The sequence below is a fragment of the Perognathus longimembris genome, chromosome 19, assembly GCF_023159225.1.
Source record: "Perognathus longimembris pacificus isolate PPM17 chromosome 19, ASM2315922v1, whole genome shotgun sequence".
NCBI classification, from domain to species: domain Eukaryota; kingdom Metazoa; phylum Chordata; class Mammalia; order Rodentia; family Heteromyidae; genus Perognathus; species Perognathus longimembris.
Window position 1 is genome coordinate 34,625,777 of NC_063179.1, and position 18,518 is coordinate 34,644,294.

The 18,518-nt window shown below is 38.4% G+C and overlaps 1 pseudogene; it reads right to left on the bottom strand.

The window, feature by feature from the left end:
- Positions 1-17,361: 17,361 nt before the first annotated feature.
- Positions 17,362-17,641, bottom strand: LOC125367726 (annotated as a pseudogene).
- Positions 17,642-18,518: the final 877 nt, after the last annotated feature.

Genomic DNA, 18,518 nt, shown 5'->3' on the forward strand with positions numbered 1-18,518 from the left:
TCACTGTAAGTTATTGGTTTATTTAGTTGATTTATTTCTTCTTGGTTCAGTTTGGGCCATTTATACTTCTCTAAGAATTGATCCATTTCTGTAAAATTATTGTTTTTTAGTGAGTAGAGGTTCTGGAAATAGTTCCTTATGATTGTTTGAATATCGTGTGTACTTGTTGTTATTTTTCCGGTGGAGTCCCTGATTTTACGTATATGAGTCTCTTCTCTTCTTTTTTTTTGTAAGTCTTGTGAGCGGTCTGTCAATTTTATTTATTTTCTCAAAGAACCACTTTTTAGTCTTATTTATTTGTTGAATGGCCTTTCTATTTTCAATCAGATTTATCCCTTCTTTAATCTTTGTGATCTCTCTCCTCCTAGTCATTTTAAATTTGATCATTTCTTGTTTCTCCAGTTGTTTTAGTTTCATCGTGAGGTTATTCACCTGCTCTGCTTCCATTCTTTTAATGTGAGTGCTGAGGGCGATGATCTTGCCCCTCAGTACTGCCTTAGCTGTGTCCCATAGGTTTCTTTGTGATGTATTTTCATTGTTATTGTGGCTTATGAATTCATTAATTTCATCTTTAATTTGGTCTGTGGCCCAAGTGTTGGATAACAGTGTGGGGTTTAGCCTCCAAGAATGTGTATAGCCTCTGTGGTAACCGTTGTTATTGAGGGTTACCTTTAATCCACTGTGGTCAGATATAATACATAGGATGACGTCAATGCTTTTGTATTTGCTGAGGTTCTTTGTGTGGGCTATGACATGGTCTATTTTGGAGTATGATCCATGGGCTGCTGAGAAGAAGGTGTATTGGGTCTCTGTAGGGTGGAAGATTCTGTATAGATCTGTCAGATCCATTTGGGATATGGTGTTACTTAGGTCCTCAGCTCCCTTGCTAATCCTCTGGGTGTTGGATCTGTCTCTTGGAGAGAGTGGGGTATTAAAGTTACCCACTATGATTGTGTTTGGGTCTATCTTGTTCTGTAGTTCTGTGAGAATTTGCTTGACATATTTAGGGCCTCTTTTGTTCTGTGAGTATACATTTATCACCGTGATGTCTTGATTCTGGATTTTTCCTTGTATTAAAATGTAGTGACCTTTTTTGTCTTTTTGAGTTGATTTTAATGAGAAGTCCAGCTTGTCTGAGATCAGGATGGCTAATCCTACTGTTTTGGTAGGTGCGTTTTCTTGGAAGATCTTGTTCCATCCTTTCATTTGGAGCCTGTTTTTATCCCTTGCTGTAATGTGGGTCTCTTGTAGACAACAGATGGCAACTTTTTGTTTGCGGATCTATTCTGCCAGTCTGCTCCTCTTTATTGGAGAGTTTATACTGTTTATATTCAAAGAGATCAAGGATAAGAGTGCTTTTTCTCCTTCCATTTTCTTGTTGGGCTGTTTTTCCTCTTTTTTTTTTTTCTTGTCTTTAGTGAGCTGCTCTTTCTGTTGGGCTCTGGTTATTGTAGTTTCTTTCTATTTCTGTCTGTGTGTCTTGTGCGATTTCTGTTGGGTGGGATTCCCCTCTTAGAATTCGCTGTAGGGCTGGTTTTTTAATTCACATACTCCTTTAGATCCTCTTGGCTATGGAAAGATCTGCTTTTCCCCTCAAATATGAACTCCAGCTTCGCTGGATATTTTATTCTAGGTTGGCAATTGTTGGCCTGTAGGACTTGGATGGTGTTCTTCCATTCTCTTTGCACGTGGTAGGTTTGTGTGGAAAGGTCTGCCATTATTCGGATCCTCTTCCCATTGTAGTAAATTTCTTTCTTCACTTTGGCTGCATTCAAAATTTGCTCTTTATTCTTGAGATCTGAAGTCTTGAATATTATGTGCCTTGGCATGGCTTTTCTAGGATCTGGTCTGCCAGGTGTCCTATAGGCTTCGGTTACCTGGATGGGGTCCTGAGATTTTAGATAAGATCACCAGGAAGAGATTTACCAGAAGTACGGACTTAGCTAAGTAGATAAGTGGATGAAGATTCATGATTTACAGAGAAAGATGTGATATCAGCTTGGAGACTAATGTGGCTGGAGCAGATGGAGAGTGGGAAGAAAGAGATGAAGGCAGGGGGGAAAATCGAGAGAGGTTTTTGGAGGATCCTGTAGGTGGGAGCCAGGCAGGGCTTTCTTCTGCCAGAGAGCTGGGAAGTCATTGGAGGATGCTGAGAACATGTCTTCTGGTTTCAAATCACCTGTACAAGTTGTCCTCTACAGGTCCAGGCTCACCTGCAAGTAGCATCAGGGTATACATTTGGAACCACATTCATGAAATGGCTGATTCTAAGGCCCAGTGAAGCCCCTACATAGTGTCACTGATTTCCTGTTCTTTCCAGACTACAGGTGGGATAAATCTTTTCCTGAAGCAAGAATCACAGACAGCTGTTTCCTTCTAGGCCTTATACCACATGTTTCTCCTTACACTTTGTGTGTGTGTGTGAGTGTGTGTGTGTTTGTTCACATGCATGCATGCACACGTGAATGGGTGTGATTCAATTCAACCTTATCCCCTTATTCCATACATTCACCCCAAATTAGACTCTTGGTAAAAATATATTTTATAAGATTTAAACTAACCCCTCTAAGTCTCCAAATAAAGCCTAGTGATTTGCTTGTTGTTTTTGTTCTATGAATTCAAAGCCTACTCTTGTTCCTTAAAATTCCTTAACCTTCATTCTATTAAGTGGATGTAATACTATCTTCCTCAGAGGCTTATTGTGAGTTTGAGATGGGATCTGGATATTAAAAGTGGTAGAGAATCTCCTGGGATTTTTCCTTTGAATCATTTTCTTATTCTATTAACTTTTGACTCCATATTTTCTTGTTTATAGTATAATGGTCTACTAATACAATGGCAGTTTTAAATAAGTATAAACAGTTTGGTAAAATATCTCTTTGGGAGGGAAAAACTTTGGGAGAGAAAATGAGGGAGGGGGTGACTGTGTTCAAAAAGAAAAGTACTCACTACTTGACCTATGTAACTATAACCCCTCTATAATTAAAATTTCTTTGGATGTCTCTATTAAAATAAGTAAGATCCCTTTTGGAAATACATCATTACCTTGCTCACAAGTATTTGACAAGAGAGCTCCACTCACTACAGCTGACATCCCAGAGTCAGGGGCACAGTTTATAGGAGAGAGCACAGTTGCTTAACAAGCCATTACAAGGCAGATATAAAACCACAGGATTACAGAGGTATCTGAGGGGCTGGGGCATAAAGCATAGAGGCTATTTGTTGTACAAGTTCTCCTTTATTTATTTTAGGGGATTACTTGATTTCTTAAGTTAGACCTTAAGATCTCGTCATCACTGCGGTGCCCTTCAGTATGGTCAACAGAGCAAGTAGAGTCCATCTCTTTCCTCCCTCCTTATGAGAAAGCATGTGCCACGAGCAACTTTTGGATTTGGTGAGCACAGTGGAAACTGGCAAGAGCAACCCATGTATATTGCGAATTAGTCAAGCTTCCTTCCCTGTGACTTTACTAGCTCCCCATGGACGAATGTTTTCAAAGTTTGCATACCACAGGTAATCACATGCAACCCCAAAAGGTGGAAAACAGAAGGCTCCTTAAATTATTCATTAGAATAGCACTCCTTCCCAAGCAGCTAGCACAGGTGAAAGGCGATCATAGACTTTGCATTAAAAATCTTTGCTCATAGAAATCAAATGATTGGCTTTGTGAACAAATGAAAGTCAATTATGGATTTCTCTACTCTTGATTTTCTTTTCTCTTTTGAAAGAATCAAATGATTTTTACCTATTTTGAAAAAAAAAAGCAAGTGATTAAATGCTATTATGTCTCACAAGGACAGTCAGTAACACTTGGGCATCTTCTGTATAAGGAAAGATTCTTCTCTGCATGCCACTGTCCCAGAGCAAAACTGCCCTGGATGAATCTGTGGTAATTTATATAGTCTCACACCACTCCCAGTTTATGGCAGGCGATGTCTCACACTTTTAATATGCTCACTGCATTTTTGGGATCCTAGCCGTCCTAAGTTAGAAACACAGTTTCTGAGCAGGCCAGGAGGAAGAGGCAAGGACTGGCTACCTCACATTTTCCCTTTCCAAAGCTCCTTTTCAAATAACATTTTTCTCTATATAAATCCCAAAATAAACATGGCTCTATGTTGGGGACGTGTGGCTCATGGAATTCTGGTTGAAGCACGTGTGGATCTATGCGGAAGGAGTTTACTTGCTGCTTGCCTACTCCTGGCTCTTGGCAGTGAATAATGTGGGAGAGAGACCCCAAGCAGCTGCATCCAGGAAAGCTGTGCTTACTTTGCATTTCCACTAGAGACCTCTGTCGGCTCGCAGCATGGCTGGCAGAGCTCTCTCTTGGGTGTTGCTCTAGCAACAGCGCAGGAGAAATTTGCCAGTTGCCCTTGGGTGAAGGTGGAGTTTATCATCAAAGGAAAATAATTCTGTAATGTCTTCCTCATTTTTTTTTCCTTAAGGCTTACTCAAGCAGGTGTGTTGGGAAAGACTGAAGAGGAAGGAATCTTTGGTTCTTATGGCAATGTCACACAATCAGAAAATAGAGATTTTCCTACATTGAAAGGCCTCTTCTTTAAGAAACAGCTCCCATGGATATTTAGAGGCTAAATTCAATTTGCAGGGTTTGAGACTGTCCTCTGTCAGGTAGGGGGTAAAATAAGCTTGCTCATAGGCCATGAGCTCTTGGACCTCAGCCTTTCTCTTCACTCACTTGGTAACCTCTCCAACATTGCCACATTTAATGCCAGGCCTGTAGTTATGACCTCCTGTAGCACCAACAGATGGGGCATATCTGTAAGAAGAGACAGGGAGATACAGTTTCATCATTTTCCCCAATAGGCAAAACACATTCATCTCCATTTGCCTTGGGATAGTCTGTAACAGAAAGAGAGGGCAGAAAAAGGAAATAATCTTCTATCGCTTAACCTGTGCCCCTATGAAAAATGTCTGCAGCTTGTGTTTCAGAGACTGAGCGTAGCTAATTTTGCTTTCTATCCACAGTCTGCATGACTCACAAGCATTAGAAAGAGAATGGAGACAAGATTAGGTTGGAAAGTCTGGAAAGTCATTTTGGAATGTTTCACCAGCCATGAGTTCATCAAAATTTCTTGAAACTCTCTTATCCAGTGTTCTCAAAAGTAATTATGGATTATTTGGATAATTCCTAAAATTTTTTTAGGAAAATTCTTGCCATTCTTACAGGTAGACTTATAGCTTACATCTTTAAGTAAACTATACCGTATAGGCAGACTTTATTTTTATAGTTCATTCACTTACCTATTTATTTATCTAATGTCTATAATGTGACCATCATATTAATTGGAATGGAAACACGAATGGCCATGTGTGGAAATGTGATCGATTAAGTTTTTATCAGATCCATGGACTCCTGAGTAAATGATAATTTCAAGATTTTTGTATCCCATGTAATGTGTGTATGTGTTTGTGTGTGTGTGTGTGTGTGTGTGTGTGTATGCACATCCTTTACCTAATAAGAAAACTTCAAGATTTAAAATAATCCTTAAAATAGTTGATGTAAAAGAATCACTTAAAACTTCTAACTAGAGTGCATTAAAATTGTCAGACAATGGAGACATGTGCAGTATTATACAAGCTCACGGGTGGAGTGCTCATAAATATTCCTGACACAGAGGTCAGGGGAGGCTACAGAGAAGGTTGTATTTGTATTACCTGTGAAGGGTGCGCAAGGGGTTCTCCAGGTGGCTGCAAGAGAGGTTAGATGGAAGTCAGTGTGCCCTGAGGGATTGTTCCTCCAGTCTGTGAGGCTACCCTACACGTTCAAGCACGATTGGCATTTTCCTACTGCAGCTTGGCAATTGGAACATGCTTTGTCATTAGTCAAGTGTTACAGGAAGAAGAATTCCACAGGCATGCCCTGGCTGACCACAAATGACTGACACTGCACTGAACACAGAATGCTTAAAGTTTCCTATGAAATGATCCAAAGGATTTCAAGGTATGGCTGTGTACCAGAGCCAAAGAAGTGCTTAGGTGCAGCACAATTGTACTCTTTTCCTTGTAACCTGTTCTCAAGAAGAATGTCCACTCTGTGCTTGGAGCTCTGTACAGAGTGATGAGAACGAGTCTTGATTCTGTAGCCGGTCATCTGCCTGTTTTCTTGATTCCTATCAGCTCTTGTTTCCTCTTCTCTAGGAAATTGGAACCATTTATTGAAAATGCCTGTGTACCAAGACCATGCAAGGTAAATTGTCCACCTTGTTTCATTTAATTACCCCAGCATCCTGCCATGTCAGTTTCATGCTCCTCATTATAGAGTATTTGATACTCCTCAGACTTCTCAAATACAGAGAATATACTAAAAAAGTAGAAACCAGGCTCAGGTGGTCAGGGAGCTAAAAACTGGTAAGAACAGCAGGAGAACAGTACTTTTTCTAACTTGAAAGCCCACAGCCATTTTGGTTCATCTCATTTTCTCCATGGAAAGAGGAGCTTGGACTAGATACTTGTTGTACTAATAATCCAATTATGTTTGCAATGTCATCATCTTAATGAGATTTATCAGTGAACAAAAATATTATCAGTACACTGGGATCTTTAGTTCTGCAGAGCACAAGTAATGTATTAGTCACATATTACTTATTTACAAATTTATAAAGCTACAGTTTCCTATTAGTGTGCCAGAGTTTGATAGTAAATTTAAGGGATATAGGATGAGGTTAAAGGGCTGGGAATATGGCCTAGTGGCAAGAGTGTTTGCCTCATATACATGAAGCTCTGGGTTCAATTCCCCAGAACCACATATACCGAAAACGGCCAGAAGTGGCGCTTTGGCTCAAGTGGCAGACTGGTAGCCTTGAGCAAAAAGAAGCCAGGGACAGTGCTCAGGCCCTGAGTTCAAGGCCTGGCAAAAAAAAAAAAGGATGAGATTAAACTGTCTCCTTTTTTATTTGTATCTTAACACCAAGATCTTAAAGTGAGTAGCAAAGAGATGCCTCAAACTATCTCCACTTGCAAAAGTAAGTCTGGATTTTAATCTGAGAGTTGTTATTCCATTGTTACTAAACTAGCCAACTGACCATAAGTAAGCAAATCATAGGCTTAAATTCTTTTTTAAGGGGAAGAAGATTAATTGGCATAATTGGTAACTATTGCATTATTCCATGGTGGGTCAAAGATATTCAAAGTAGCAGCATATTTTTTAGTAGAAATTAAACTAGGAATTTGTAAATTCTAGTGATAGTATTTTAAAACTCCTTCAAATAACTGTAATTATCAAATTACATATTATGTAATGCCAGTTTTAGTATTCTTTTCTCCATGTATCATTTTATTTTTGGAATAAGTTACTAATATTAATTGTGTGCTTGTTGAGATACTTCCATAATTACATATAATATACTTTTGTGAAAATAACCTCTCTATTATTTCTTATTCCTCTCCCCAATTTTAAAAACTTCGTCATGGGTTTCAATGTTCTATGTCAATACATGAATACTCACAGAAGTGTATACACTGTATATATACACAGTGAATGCTATATTTACAGTGTGTAGAATGCAATATATATATATAATGCACGTGTGTATGTAAATTATACACATGTATATGCTGTCTTTATCATATTCATGTCCTTTTTACACTCTCATTTTGTCTTGTGGTAGAGAATGTAAAATGGTTCTCATTTTACATTCTCGTCTTCTTGTCTTCTTCCTTCCTGTCTTCTTTTCTTCCCTTTTCCTTCCTTCCTTCTCTCCCTTCCTTCCTTCATTCGCTTTCTTCCTTCCCTCCCTTCTTCCCTGTTTCCTTCTCTCTCTCCTTCTCTCTCTTCCTTCTTCCCTCCCTTCCTCCCTCCCTTCATTTTTTTCTTTTCTTCCCCTATCTTTCCTTCTGTCTCAGTCTGTCTCTCTCTCTCAAGTCTAGATTTTACAGGAGAAACAAAATGTGATATTTGTCCTCCTCGGTCTTGCTTATTTCAGTTAGTTTGATGTTTTCCTGTTGTACCCATTCTCCTCCAAAACAGTTAATTTCATTCTTTATGACTGAGTATGTATATGTGTATATCATATTTATTTATACGTTACTCAATTTGTGGGCCCTTAAGTTGATTCCATAGTTTGTAAAGTCAATAGTGCTGCTATTACTGGGAATACTCAGGTACCTTTATTATGTGTTTGTGTGAATTCCCTCAGATATTTTCCCTAGAGCCATATAGCACGATCATATCAGAATTCTAATTTTAGGTCTCTGAGGAACCTCCAGTGACTAAAATAATTCATATTCCAATAGACCTTGCAACATTCTTATCAATTGATTTATCATTTCTTTGAGATAATGAACTTCACTATTATTAGTGTATGTTATAGAATTGTGAAGGCTTAAATGTGTTATTACCTTTTTATTGCTTTTTCATCTTTTAATGTTTTTGCATTGAGATTTGTACATCTCTGGTCATTATTGATTAGATGTTTTAATGACCCGTACTCTTTTAGTTTTTTATTTATATATTCCCAGTTTTCAATCATCATGGGATATGACAGGGTTAACATGCTATTTCTTACCACAGGAATCGAGGCATGGCTCCACAACTGAGCATTTATGCATCTCTAAAGGCCCTGAGCCTAATCTTATTTCACTATTCAGATTGAGAAGGGCCAGCTAGCTGCCTGCTTCCAGGTTGCTTTCCCTATAGGAATTTCCATTCTATGTGCATTGGGAGCCACTTGTGTCCATAGGAAGCTTTATTTCCAGGCTGTGGGCTGGGCAACATCCCTTTTGTTCCTAAGACTCTCAGTTCATATCCCCAGGAGGAGCTCCAAAATAGCCCTAAGCTCCATATGGTTTCTGCGGTGAGTTTCAGGCAACAGGATTTGGACTCATTCTTTTTTCCCCTCATTTTCTTCTTCTGTTTTTTATTGTCAAAGTGAAGTACAGAAGGGTTACAGTTTCATACTTAAGGCAGTGAGTACATTTTTTATGCGACTTGTTACCTCCTCTTTCATTTTTCCCTCGCCTCTCCCTCCCCATTTCCCTCCTCCCCCATGAGTTGTACAGTTGGTTTACACCATATAGTTTTGTAAGTATTGCAGTTGCATTGATTTGTGTTTTTACCCTTTGTCTCTCGAATTTGTTATTCCCTTTCCCTTCCTTTGCTCTAATACACATATATACAATATCCAGGGTGCTAAAATCAGTTATAGTGATATCAGGGGTAAAACCACGGGAAGGGAATATGGAAAAAGAAAGGAAAAAAGAAGGGCATGGTTTCACATGGCATGTTGAAAATAAATACAACAGTGATATACCACTTGTTTCCATAACCTGAAGTTCATTTTGCTTAGCATCATCTTACGTGTGCTTAAGGACATAGCTCTTGAGCTATTGTGATCTTCTGCTAGGACTATCCTAGATGCGAACGAATTATTCCCTATGAGGGGAACCATATAGTCCATGTGTCTTTGGATCAGGCTCACTTAACTTAGTTATGATTTTTTCCAAGTCATTCCATTGCCTCATGAATGGGGAAGTGTCATTCTTTCGGAGAGAGGTGTAGAATTCCATTGTGTATATGTACTATACTTTCTTAATCCATTCAAACACTTGGGCTCCTTGACACAGGACAAAACTTTCTTAATAAAGGCCCAGAAATGCAACAAATCAAAGAAAGGTTGGACAAATGAGATTGCATCAAAATACAGAGCTGCTGCAGGGCAAAGGACATAGCTTGCAAGATAAACAGAAAACCCACAGATTGAGAGAAGATCTTTACCAGCCATACAATGGACAAAGGCCTCATATAACAGCCATACAACAGACAAAGGCCTAATATAACTCAAAAAATTAAATCCCTCCAAAACAAATCCTCAAAGAACCAATAGCCCCCCTCAACAAATGGGCGAACCTAAGAAAAGACTTCCCTGAAGAGGAAAGGAGTATGGCCAAGAGACACATGAAGAAGTGCTCTACATCACTGACCATAAAAGAAGTGAAAATCAAAACAACATTGAGATTCCACCTCACCCCAGTCAGAATGGCCATTATCCATAAAACTAATAACAACAGATAATGGCTAAACATAGAGTTCCCCTATGACCCAGCAGCCCCCCTTCTGGGAATCTACCCAAAAGATTACAAGACAGACCACATTAAAGCCACCAGCAAGGCTATGTTCATCGCAGCACAATTTGTCATTGCTAAAATATGGACTCATTCTTTGCCAAGGCAGGAAGAACTTCTTATCACTGCACCAGCTGATCACTGCAGACCCTTCATGGCTTAGCCTTCTCTGTAGATCCTCATCAGACATTTTGCCTCTCTCATGATCATCTCCTCCCTAGCAACTGTGGCAGAGTATCTCAACGTTCCTCAAACCATGATTGTTTCTTCTTTTTAAGCCTTCAAAGTAATTTTGTCTAGAACAACAGGATTTTTTTCTCAAGATCATACTTTGATATTACTTTTGAAGATGGGGGGAGGGAGATGTGTAGCAAAATGACTCTTTATTAAAGCCTGCCATGTTGAAGTAGCAACTGCTTCACCAAATCTCTACACTAGTTTAAAGATAACAGGCGGCATGGGCTTAGGATATAGCTGTAATTTCTGATCTGTTTCTACTACTGCTGGCTACTAGCCACTCCCCTGCCAAAGACACAAGGCTTACCTGTGGCTGTGTTTTCCATTTCCCTCCGCTACAGGAGCCAATGTTGGAGGTTCGGATTGTTTTTTCAGTTTATCTTTGTTGTCTGTTTCTCTTTGCTTTTATTTTTTTGTTTTTTTGTTGTTTTTTTGGCCAGTCCTGGGCCTTGGACTCAGGGTCTGAGCACCATCCCTGGCTTCTTCCCGCTCAAGGCTAGCACTCTGCCACCTGAGCCACAGCGCCCCTTCTGGCCATTTTCCATATATGTGGTGCTGGGGAATTGAACTGAGAATTTCATGTGTAGGAGGCAAGCACTCTTGCCACTAGGCCATATTCCCAGCCCTGCTTTTTTTTTTTTTGAGAAAACAATATTTTATTAGAATTATTTATAATACATATGATAAATATAAGAAATGTATTAAGTATAGGATCTTAAAATACCTACATTCAATTTTCAAAACTCAACATTATAATTTAGGTGTTAGGAACATTATATATAATTTATAAAGTAGTACAAATATTAGATTCAAACTATAAACAACAGGAACTTTTTTACAACTTATAATGAATTCAGATACCTCATTTATAATTTTAGTTTTCCACAGAGTCAGAATAATGTACATAGATAGTACACTTGCCTAAAACAATATATTGGTCTTTAAATGCTGTTTAATTTCCAAGAAAACATAAATTATTTAAGTGCATCTGAATCCCCATTATCAACCAAAGCTTAGCTTCTACCAATGATGAGACAGGTATTTTCAAACTTACATATATTAATAAACAAAAGAAGAAATCACTTTCCCTCCTGCTTGTCATTTGCTTCACGTTGTATAACTCAAGGTCTTTTAAAATTTAATATCCTGGGGCTGGGGATATAGCCTAGTGGTAAGAGTGCTTGCCTCGTATACATGAGGCCCTGGGTTCGATTCCCCAGCACCACATATACAGAAAATGGCCAGAAGTGGCGCTGTGGCTCAAGTGGCAGAGTGCTAGCCTTGAGCAAGAAGAAGCCAGGGACAGTGCTCAGGCCCTGAGTCCAAGGCCCAGGACTGGCCAAAAAAAAAAAAAATTAATATCCAAACCCTGTGAGGTAAGTAGATTTAAGGTAGACACTGCTGCAAATGCCATCAGATACAAGGAGTGTACCAAAGATTGAGGCTCCAGTAGGGCTGGCTCACCCGAGAACTGAATACTGTTGGTGCTTCTACAACAAGTTATCTAAACAAGTCGCAAAAAAGAGCACTGTCTAGTTCAGGTTGAAACGTATAAGGCAATGTGTCACTGATGCTTAAAACAAGTTTCTCCCTATCTAATAGTTGACTCAGAGGTCACCTTTTTTCTCTTATAACAATACTGATGTGTGATAGTTTTTCTTTTCTAAATTAAAAAACAACAACAGTGGTGATAGTCCACTTATCTTCTTGTTGCTGCATTGTATTCTGCACAGTACCATTTATCCTACTATTTTTAATTATTACTTAACCTGAGGATGTGCTTTTAGCTTCTCATCTACTTTATGAATTCTCCTTACTATAACCTCCTCTGTGTTTTTCATTGTCCACTCCCTCCACAGAAGAGCCTCCATTTTCAGTAATTTCCCTTTTGCTGTCTGTAACATAAACTTGACAGCAACTTACCTACTTACTTATTGGCCAATTCAATGTTAAGTGTTCTCCTCCCAACAGGAATAAAAACATCCTTTTAGGATGAAGGTTTGCAAAAGTGTCTTGACAAATCCCATGTCCAATCAGTATTTATTAGATAACAGCTAGATTGTCTATGCTAAAATTGGTATCTGATTGCCTCCGGCAGAGTCTAGATAATCTCAGGTTGAAATAAATAAGCCATATAATCTGGCCAAGTTATTCAGAGGATAGAAATAATTCTTCTTAAACCCAGAAAATCAGGCTTGGTTCAGCTGTCCTCAGTGCTTCAAACCCAGCTTATGTACCACAGAACAGGATGGTGTTCCCACCGTGCCAGCACCCTGCTATCTCCTAAGGTCCATTCACTTGCACTCTCCTTCCCAGACTTCCCCAGAAAACACCCAACAAATCCCCCTCCTCCCTAAAACATAACTCATTTCCTTCCTTCCTCTGAAAAAGAAAAACAACAACCAAGTTTATTCACTTAACAATAAAAGCTGTAACAAGTATTTAGTATCTTTGAAAAAAATATAGTAATCCAGGCCTTTTCAACTTAACTAAATCAGAAGCAGCGCTGATTTCTCCTCTGTCCTGCTAGAATTCAGAGAATGGTCAGCCGCCTAGAGGGGTTCAGATGCCACCCAGGGGCCAATCTTTTCCGTGTCTTTCTGATTTGGTTTGGCCTCGTGACTCCAGCCATGGCCACATCCACGCACTCTCGCGTCCTGGCGTGATGAGACTCCACAAAGCCACTAGGTAGCCCGGAGCTTGATAAAACTTAGCTGAATATCCCAAGGGTTTTTTTGAATAATCAACTTGAGTTATTTTATAATTTACCTCAATATCACCATAGGTATTATGAAAAGGCTGTTTGTTCTTCCACAATTTCTGATTAGTTGCTTCAGCTATTACTTTTCTGACTCTGAGCACCCTCTTAAAAAGCTTCCTCATTCCCACTATGTATGCTATGTATGCTCTACGAAGCAGATATTCAAAAGTTCTTCAATTAGGATCATCTCTTAGATCAGAAACCAAAGTGGTTACTTCACCTCTTTAATTCTCCATAAGGCATCAATATTATACTGTCAATAAGAAGGCATGTGTGTGTTTTGTTATTTACTTTGTAAAAAAAAGTAAAAAGTTCTTATTCTCGTGTCCATTACAGGCACTCAAGAATGTATGTAAAAGGCCACAACCACTTCCCAAGGAAGATCATTAAGTAAGAAAATCCTCGCTTCTCTCATGCCATCCATCTGGCCTTCCATGCCAGTTAAGAAAAAAGGTGTAACTCAGGGTGGCAGGAAAACTGGATCTTTCCCTCTTTGAGTCATAGCTGAATTTTTATTGACAGTCCTAGTAAAATATGTAACTCCCCATTTGTTCTAAGTAAATCTTAGCTTATGCCCAGCTTTCCTGCAAAGAATATCTTTACCCTCCCATTAGAACATAAACATTTGGAGGTCTTGAACAGCAAAGTGCTAGGTCGGAATCATTCACTTTCACTCACGTGTTGGTTATTCAGAGGGGGGAAGATATGGAAAAATACCAGGGAAGGAGGGTGAGAGAAACGTAAGTTCACTGGGAGCGCTGGCAGAAAGTCTTTCAAAGCTATTGTCGCTATTTCATGAAGGCCCAGGCTGCTTCCATGGAGAGAGCAAACACTGGCAACAGCATCACTGCTGCAGGGATACTATTTGGCTCCCCTTCCCCTCGATGTCCTATAGGTCCATAGATAGGTCCATTCTGCACGTAACTGGTGCTGCAGTATCAAGGACACAGCATAGCCTGCATTATGAAAGAAGTTGACGGCATCCTGGTGCAGCAGGTGCTTTAGATCTTGGCCGTTTACCTAAGGGTCCTCTAGTAAGACTGATTTCTTCCTCAGTGACCAAATAATCTCCCGTTCATGCTTACTGCTCCCGGAATTCGCCTAGCTCTGGGCAGACGCGCCGCGCGCAGGGGTAAAAGCGAATCAAACTCTACCCGCCTCCTGGAGCTCAGCCCCTCTCTTTGCTTTTATATTGTCCTGACAAGTACAACAGTAAAATGAGGTACAGTTTCTAGAAATTTCATAAATACTGAACAATTCTAGTCATTGTACTTCTACTAAAATCTACAGAAGAGTTATGTTACAATATGCTTCTTTACTATATTTCATAACCTGTATTCTTAAATTTGAACAATGTATGTACCCATGAAATCATTTAATCAAATAGCTTTCTAACAAAAATAGTAGTGACATAATCCAATGATGGCATCTGGACATTTGGTGATAGAGGCAGTGTATTGACGTAATAAACAGTAAGGTTAATATTGAAAGCTCTGAAATTAATGTTAAAACGGCAACAAATATATAAACATGAGCATTAAAATGCAAAATCCAAATGACTTGGAAATTATTGTCAGGGATACTGCTTTACTATGACAAGAGAATTGATGAGGTATTTCTTTTTCTTGAGAGTTGCTCACCTCTTGAATTCAAAAACAAAGCAGATAGTTGGATATAATCCTATTACCACAATCATGGCGTTTCAAAATCACTTACAAAGTCCTAAGAGTAAAGATGTCTGAATTTATCGTTTAAAATGTGAGCGTAAATTGGAAAGACATTTGCCTCAAGTTCTGAGAAGCCAATCCTGGGGTGGTGTTTTCTGTGCATGATGTTTGCTATGGTGAGCTGCTAAAAACAACCGCTGTGGAAGAAAAAGGAAGAATGCAGGACGGACATAGGGACTTGGGGAGTTTAATTAGTCACCATGGAAACCCTTGTTTACTATGCAAACCGTCATCAGGTAAGTGACCCCTTAGAGCTAACCTGAGTCAAGGCAGGATGGTTGGGACATACAGCACTATTGCTAGCGGTCTTTGGACCTGGAGAATCTGGTAAACTGGTGCCTCCAATTGAGATAATCCGGAGACTGCTGTGAAGTTAGTCTACTCTTCAGTAGGATTTCAAGTCACTAACAAACCCATCCTTCAGTACAAGAGGCGTTGCTGGGTGCTTTCTCAGTGCCGGCTTGGACTGATGCAGAAACGCAGTGATTTGACTCTTCCATGGATGTAGCTGTGCCATCGCTGGGTACTTATTTGGATCTCTTTTGTTAATTTGCAACAACTCTAGGCCTTCTGCAGTTTCTCAATAATGTTTTTAGGGTGTTAACAACATATTGTAACAATAAATTTATACAATACCATGCACACGTTCTGTTCTTCATATGAAAAAATGTTTACATTATACCATTTGAAATGTTTCAGTTTTTATTTATGGTTTTAATAAAGTTTTCATTATGAAAAGTGTTTTGCCTTAGGATGTCAACATTTTTCTTTTTGTCTTTTAATAACCCAGGCTAAATCACAGACATTATTGATTTAATAATATTCCTTTGGGTTTTTTTTATTATCTTCTTAGAATACTAGTCCAGTAATTCTTTGTCGCATTTGAAAAGTGATTAGAAGTTATAAATTTACTTCAGAAAGCAAAGCAATGTTATAATTGTTTCTACCAAAGCCTTAATATATGGAAAACATATAATGTTTTATGTAGTGACCATTATTAAACCCATGTAGTGTTTTATGTAGTGGCCATTATTAAGCCCTGTTTTAGAAAGTAATATGAAGCTTATGAGAAATTAAGTAATCTCCCTTAAATTAATAATTAGGGACTGGTAGATATGGAATCCAATTACAGAACCTAAGCACTCTGCTTCATTGTTTTACTGACCGAAAACAGGTAGACGGAGAATATGTCCTTCCAATTATTGCACTGAAATAAATGCTTCCCTCTGAAGGCTTGTTGTTCTCAGAAGGATGCAATTTCTTCCATCCCTTAGAATAGTGTTGAGGCATGACTACACCCATGGCCACATGCTGACCCAAATGCTCATGTCCTGTGAAGTTTACTGACTCAACAGGATATGTAGAAAATGTGCTCAGGGAGTTACTGTTATGCCATAATCTTGGCATTAAATCTTGGTATAAAGTGTAAACAAAATATCTACTACACATTTAGGGAATGAATCTGGGCTCTTCTTGTTAACATTCTCAATACTTTAGTCTATTTTACAGTTTTGTTTTGTTTTTCGGTAAGAAGAGCAACAAGAGATACATTCAAGGAAAATCCTTAAACCTAATGATTCCTTCTCAGTGAAATACACGAGGGGGATCAGATAAATCTAGGAAAGAAATCAAGGGAATATATTAAAACTAATGAGGGTCTGGGTACTGGTGGCTCAGACCTGTAAACCTAGCTCTGCAGGAGGCTGATACCTGAAGACTATGGTTTGAAGCCGCTTGGCAGGAAAGTCCACCAGACTCTTATTCTCAATTAACCACCAAAAAGCCAGAAGTGAGGCTGTGGCTCGAGTGATAGAGCTCAATCCTTCAGCAAAAATGGTCAGGTGTAGTGTCCAGGCTCTAAGTTCAAGAGTCAGGATTACATACATACAAAAATTAATGGGAATTAGATTTTATTTATTTATTTTTCATTTGAAACAAGAAGTTTATTTAAACAACAAGACGTTTGACTTGAAGGGAAAACTATCTAGGATTCTTTTTTTTTTTTTTAAGAGTAATTTACCTCTACTTAAAGACAGATTGCCCTACATGTAACAGATACATACAAAAAAGTTACAAAATTGTCCTTGGTTTTACAATGATAAATGAAAACATTAAAATTCTCCAATCAAATATGGTATGCAAGGGTTTTTGTTGTTTTTTTCTTTTTTTGTTAAAACAGTGAGAGCAAAATAACTTCCTGAAATATAAAGATTAAAGCTGAATGAGCATGCCACTAATGGAGAAGGGGGATATTTTCTCAGAACCAGTATTTTTCCCCATCCCATCTCCATTTGATGTCAATCAAGATATACCATTGGCCATTTAGTTGGTTTTTTTTTAAAGGAAAAGAAAAAGAAAAAAGAAAAGCAATATGCTTGTGCACATACACCAGTTACTTTATGTACAATAAAGGAATGGGGAAGGGGAAAATGAAAGAATAGAAAACTATACTGTAGTAGTCAGGATGTGGTGGAACCAAATTGCAGTTTTCTAATTAAGAATGTGTTCTTGGTCTATAAGAACAGAGTTCTGGAGGAAAGTAGCAGGTTCCCTTTCTTAGTAGACACCTCCTGTCTGCTGCTGGAACACATCCATTGTATCTTCATCCTCCATTGCCAACTGTGCAGGTGTGTCTGTTTCATTGATTGGCTGCCCATCAAATTGGAATCTGATCTGCCTCATCGATAAACCCTGTCGTTCACAATAGGCTTTCATTAGTTTACTAATGCCTCTTAATCTTAAACTGCACCACAGAACCACCCTGCCCCGCCACCTTCAAATTAATAGGATCGTTGTTCCCAGTCTTGACTCCTTCCTTGGGCTTTTCGTCTGCCATCGCGAGCGCCCCGGAGTCTCCTCAGATGCTGCTTCACAAAAGAGACCCCCGGTCCGCACCGAAGGAGCACACAGACAGCACCACAGCTATGATGGCGTTAACAATCTTTAATTATGTACCCATCTCATTATTTATGGGAAAAAAGAATATGAAGATATGAAATGTGTTACAGAATGAAACGAAATCGTGTAACCAAATACTTTATATAGCTAGGGGAAAAAGTCTTTCTGATGTTTGTAAATTTATACTGTAGTCAAACTGCTGTCTTCTAATCTTTACTTAATATATAATTCTAAAGGTATTTATGCAGAATAATTTGAATGAGAATTTAAGATTTAAAAAGAAAATGAATCTAGGATGATTGAAACACAGCTTTAAATGTCTCTGTATTTACAGTGATTTTTAATTATACAAGGACAATATAGAAGACTATTTAAGTTCAGTACAGATATGTATATAGAAAAATTTAAAATTCCATGTCACTCAGAAATTACTCTCAGCACCATGATATACTGCCTTTATTTCTTCAAAATGCATATAAATACTGTAAATATTATTATGCTTTTGGGAGTTATGCATGTTTGTAAAATGCATTAAAATTAGAATCAGCATTTAAATAATTTAATTTCCTTATTGTCTAACTATAAATAAAATATATTTATGATAAAATATAAATTCTGTCAAAAATAAGAGAAAAAAGCCATTCTCCTACTGCAACTTAATCTCTATTTTTAATTATTGTCAGCTGTGTATTTATTCTAATTGGATGAAAAAAAGCCCATTGCCTCATCCAACAGAAAATAGTTACACTGCATTCTGATCATCTTGTACTGTGGTGTAGAATCTTAATAATCAAAGAGGTCAGTGGGATTCATAG